The 5,363-nt window shown below is 35.4% G+C and overlaps 1 long non-coding RNA gene across 2 annotated transcripts; it reads right to left on the bottom strand.

Annotated features, from left to right (window-relative positions):
• Positions 1–1,423: 1,423 nt before the first annotated feature.
• On the bottom strand, positions 1,424–4,972 carry LOC112525557. Of its 2 annotated transcripts, XR_003070431.1 has the most exons (4): positions 4,793–4,972; positions 2,220–2,346; positions 1,854–2,157; positions 1,424–1,740 (listed from the first exon to the last, which is right to left on the bottom strand). It is a non-coding gene; the product is annotated as an uncharacterized LOC112525557 (long non-coding RNA). The 2 variants fall into 2 exon arrangements; XR_003070430.1 differs by lacking the exon at positions 1,424–1,740 and having other exon boundaries at positions 1,830–2,157.
• Between the last annotated feature and the right edge of the window lie 391 nt (positions 4,973–5,363).

The raw sequence follows: 5,363 nt of genomic DNA, 5'->3' as shown, positions 1-5,363 counted from the left end.
ATGAGTCAACGTGTGCATAAGCTGACTCAGACATCTACAGTTACAAAAAAGACATTATGTGACAACAACATATGAGGCTCCCATTTCCACATGTATACAACAATGAGGAGCCAGGGGAAATGCACTCATTCATCATCATAACAACAATAACAGTGGTGATGATTTGATTAGGTTGGATTGTGGCACCAAAATGCAATATATAGATGCACACTATCGTATAATATAATTGCATTTATATGGAGAAAATTGTAAATTTAATTGCTCCTCAAGGTATACAAGTCTGATCAGATCCGGCATTCACCCTGATTTTCATCTCTGCCTCCACTATAATTCTTTCTAGAATGTAGATCGTTACTATGTTTCCCTTGTTAATGTTTGCATGCTACATCCCCATATCCAGATGCTTATCTTGTTCTAGGGTGACGTTTATTTTATAAGAGATGTTTAAGTATGAAGTCTTATTTCACTTTTGATTGATAAGATGTGGTATTAAAGTCTAAAATCTGAATCAGTAAGATTGTTATGACCGTTGGCTTATATGTCGACCCTGAATGGTATGATCGGTCCCCAAAAACCGATTCCTCTGGAATCGAATATTTGCGTTTGATCCGACTTCGATCGGAGAAAGCCTCGGGAAGTGGAACAAATGTAGTTCGTCTGTCACCCGGATGCTTATTGATCCCTCGGGGCCTCCGCTTTCAGTTAAGGCCACATAGACTCCTCTTAGTCTTCCGGTGAGGAGTAGGCATTTGCTTTTGTAAACTGACAAACGTCTGAAGTTTGAAATCTGAATCAATAAAACTGTTTGTTTTTGTAACCTGACAAACGTCTGAAATTTGAATCAATAAAACTGATTGATTTTGCAAACTGACAAGCGTCTTAAGTTTGAAATCTAAATTAATAGTTTGTTTTTGTAAACCCACAATGTCTGAATATGTATAGTTGTCTATTTTATCCCTCAAAATGTCATACATTCATAAAGTATGATTTAGAACACGAGTTTATATAGCTAAAACTTAACATCATGCATTCATAAAATATGATCTAAAACACGGGTTTATATAGCTAAAACATGCCAAAAATTTCAGAACTTTCTATGAAATCCAAATCTCTCACATTCTGTCAAATCAAAACTGGTTTTTACATTCTCAATACTTTGATTTGACCCAAAAATACTATAGTATCCAAAGTAGCTTTTGCACACCTTGACTAATCCCATAGGGCTCTGAAATTAACAATCATGAAAACCCTCCGGTAGCTCTAGGAGGACTAGGACTTGAACTGATGACATGCAGAAAACAAACTCTCAAGGTCTTACCAATTAAGCTATTCTTGATGGGTTTTGATATAACCATTCTAGCCTTAGAAAGACCATTTCCCATGAACTAGAATCAAAAGAACAAATAAAAGCAATGAACCACAAAAACACTACCATGATTTCAGCATCTACAATACCAAATTCTAAATCTCAAACAAGACAATTTCAGTAAGAAATTTACACCTCAAAAACCTCCTCTTCATTAGTTGTTGACCATACTATTACTATGAGCTAAAAAGACCCAGAAAGACAAAAACTTATATTGGCAATTCATGTAACTAAAGAAGTAAAGAAAGAAAAATAAACAGATGATGTTGTGATCAATACTCACTATCATATGCATCCCCACCATCATAATCATCAATCATCATTACCATAACCATTCATTCCCTGTTCATTGTCATAGCTCCATTCATGACCTTCTGTTTCACCATCATCATAGCCCAAATCCTCTTCTAAAACTTAACATGATATATAAAAAGATATATGATCTAAACATGTATAGCAAATATCAAGCAAGAAATCAATTGGTTACCTAAAGAATGTGAGGATCTACACTGAGAAGTTCTAACAGAAACTTCTTGAATCTTGAAACACAGATGATCTGGGGAAAATCATACAGAAGATTTGGGGAAATCAGAAACAAACAAGTTTGTAACAACAAACAAGGCACCATGACACAAGGACTGTGGGTAAGAAAAAAAAAACAAGTACGAAAAAACAAACAAACTTTTCCTCTGATCGACGATATAACACACTTTTTGAGGGTAAGAACACAGGGGAGAACCACAGGGTCGAGCCACAGCGACGAACCACAGGGTTGAAATCAACAGAAAAACCTGGAGGGGAGGGGAGATCAGAATCAAAACAGAAACTGGAGGGGAGGGGAGATCTGACATACCTGGAGACCGATTTGGAGGTGTTTTGAGAGAAATGGAGGCGATATGAACTTGGAGGCGGCGATTAAGAGACGTTAAGAAGTTAGGTTACCACTTCTTTTTTCAGATGAACTTGAGAGTTAAGAGGGTCTGAAAAAAGGGAAAAAAAAACAAACAAGTTCTATGTAAAAACGTCAGACCGAATCAGACATAGGTGGTATTAAGAGGTAAAAGTGAAAAGACAAACAACTCATGAATTAACCATGATTTATACTTCCAAGTAATTTATTGTGACCTTGATGAATTTTGTTTCATGGATTCCTAAAGCATGTCAATCTTATGCAATCACAACTTAGAACTTGGCATTTCTTTCTGTAGAGCTTCTCAAATCCTCATTTTATATTTCCCCATAACTTCATTCATATTGCCATTAAAGGTAATCAAATGGCAAACTAAGTCAAACAAATAATCAAATCAGCCTATTTAACGAGCAATAAAAACAAAATGAAGCAGAGGAAAAAATGAAGCAACCATCAAAAGAAAGAAAAGAAGCACATGGAAAAACCAACCTGATCTTGCAAGTCAATTTTCTTCTGTTGTTGCATTAATTTTCTCCTTGACATTTCTACAAACAACTAGGCTACCATTGCATCAATTTAGATCTGTGGAAGGGTGTGAGTGATGCACGACACAAGCAGCAATGCAAAATCTAGGGCTACATTATTCTAAATCTAGGGCTAACAAGACTACTAACCATACAATATTCAAGGCAAAATATAACCTTTTTGTGTACTAGAAACATCAAACTATAATTTATCAAAAAACGAATTCAAGGAGATTTGATCCTTTCATACTCGCAAGTAGGAGGCAAAATACTATGAAATCACCATGCTCTTGAAACTAACTATATGGGTTGTCTTTCTTCTTCCCTCTGAATTGCATTTAACGGTTCATGTTGATGAAGACATCATGCTATTCAGAACAAAATCAACTATCTTAAGAGAATCTAGGGTTCTTAGTAGGAATAGAGTAAATAGGTTAGGATAAGAAAAAATATCTGGATGTACACCAGGATTGTTACCAGCAATCAAATGAACACAATAGAGGAGGTGAGCAGCAACAAAGACAAGGTACTCGTGGAAATAGGCGCCCCTAAATGGCATGGCAATCCCCTAGAAAATGAGCAATTTAGAGGGGTTTAGAACGATTCAAAGGTTATAAATTTTTTACCAAACAGGAATCGTCTATGCCCAAATCAGAGGTAGCCTCTGAAAGTCTGAATGAATCATTCAGATGCAATTAAGCACCCCCTTAAGTAGATAGGGATAGAGACCCTCCAAGACTTTGACGAGCATATACAACATAGCATCTTGTAGAGCTCGAGGGGATCCTAGCTTGTCCACATTTAACATTGGATTCAAGTCTAGTGTATGGATTAATTCAGCCTGCACCTTGATGAGAATCCTGCGTCTAGATCTTGATGTCTGTCATGAAACTATGGTTGCTACCTTCTAGATAGAGGAGCCACTACACCAATGCAATGAGCCATGATGGAAGATCAACAAGTTCTAGATTGTTTCAGGAAGGTTTGGGCCATTTATGATCTAAAATCTATTGGTTACTGAGCCCCAACACACTATACGATTCCACAAGCAGTCAAGTTGATTAGTTGAAGTCATTTCCGAACAAAATGAATCCAATATATCCTGTTTTTTCGAAAGCAAAGTCTGGGGAAGTTAAAGTCATTTCCCTTCGTATTATATTCTTGCATGGCCAATTTAGCTTCATAAGTCTTTGTGTCAATCATCATCTCTTAGAAACAATAAAGTTCTAATCTAATGTTATGTTATTGTGGACTGCTTTGTTTTTCTCGGACTTCCTTCAATAATAAATCCTAGAGCCAATGGTTGCAAAATCATGCCGCATTGTTTTTTCTTTACTAGTATACATCAACCATTTCTACAGCTGTATATAAATGTACAATCCACTCCATACCAAGCTAGTTATGTGATGGTAGTGAGCAGCCAGGTAGCCATGGGCCATGGGGCTACCAGCCATGGCAATTTGCATAGAGACGAGTCATTTGGTATGTGGAAGATACATGTCCTTCCCCAATTTACCGCCTTTAGTCTCCATATCTCTTTATTAAACATTTAGTTCAAGGTATCTGCTATTGTATTGCTCAACAGATACAATAATTCAACATGCAGAAACGGAATAGGACACAAAAATGTAAGAGGGTCTGAATTACAGTTCTCATGCAAGATCCATTCAACAACTTGAATTTATCAGTTTTATTGATATGTATCTTATATCAGTAGGTTGAAAATTACTTACAGAGTTGAACATGGTTATTAAAATCTCATTGAATTTTTGAAAAAAGAAAAGAATAACCCGATAGACTACTGTAAACTTAGGCACTCTTCTAACAAGCATGTTCACTAGTAATTTATAACGCCATTGGCGATTAATTCGCCCGAAATTTTTAATAGAGTTAGCAGACAGTAAATTCATGAGATTTCAATCAAAATAGAATCCGATAATTCAAACCCTTTAAACCACAAACGAAGACATACAGATAAAAAAAACTTCAAACCTGTTCAAACACAGCGTCAAGAAATCGCTAACGAGAGATCTGGGCTTCTAGGTATTTCCGAAATCAGTGACCGTAAAATTCGATCTTCTTGATTGTAGTCTGCAGAGGTAGATGGATTGAAAATTCCCATCATACTTTGATTCGAACCCTAATCGGAAGGAATAGGATTCGTGCCCTCTTTGCTCTGAGCGTCTCTCACATTGCCCCCCACTAGTTTCAGTTATTTCAATTTTAACCGTTTTACTTTTTACCTTACATATATTTGGTCAATTTCTACTCGTTAGCTTGATAATACTCACAATTTATTTGGGTAGTTATGTATGATTATTTTGTAATGGATTATATATTGTTGGTAAGTTAATTTATTTTCTAGATATAAGTTTGGATGCACATAAGCTAGCTTCTTGGTAAAAATAAACTAATGTGAAGTAGCGTTTTGCTAGTTTATTTTCATTTTCTTCAATTACAATCCTCATTAATATTAATTATTCTTTATTGCTATTAATTATAAATAAATATTGATAAATTTTAAATATTGCTAATGTTAATAAATTTAAATTATTAATTATTA

Source organism: Cynara cardunculus, assembly GCF_001531365.2.
Source record: "Cynara cardunculus var. scolymus isolate 2C chromosome LG 13, CcrdV1, whole genome shotgun sequence".
In the NCBI taxonomy this organism is placed as follows: domain Eukaryota; kingdom Viridiplantae; phylum Streptophyta; class Magnoliopsida; order Asterales; family Asteraceae; genus Cynara; species Cynara cardunculus.
Note: the sequence above shows the minus strand (reverse complement) of the source record. Positions and strands in the feature narration are given on the sequence as shown.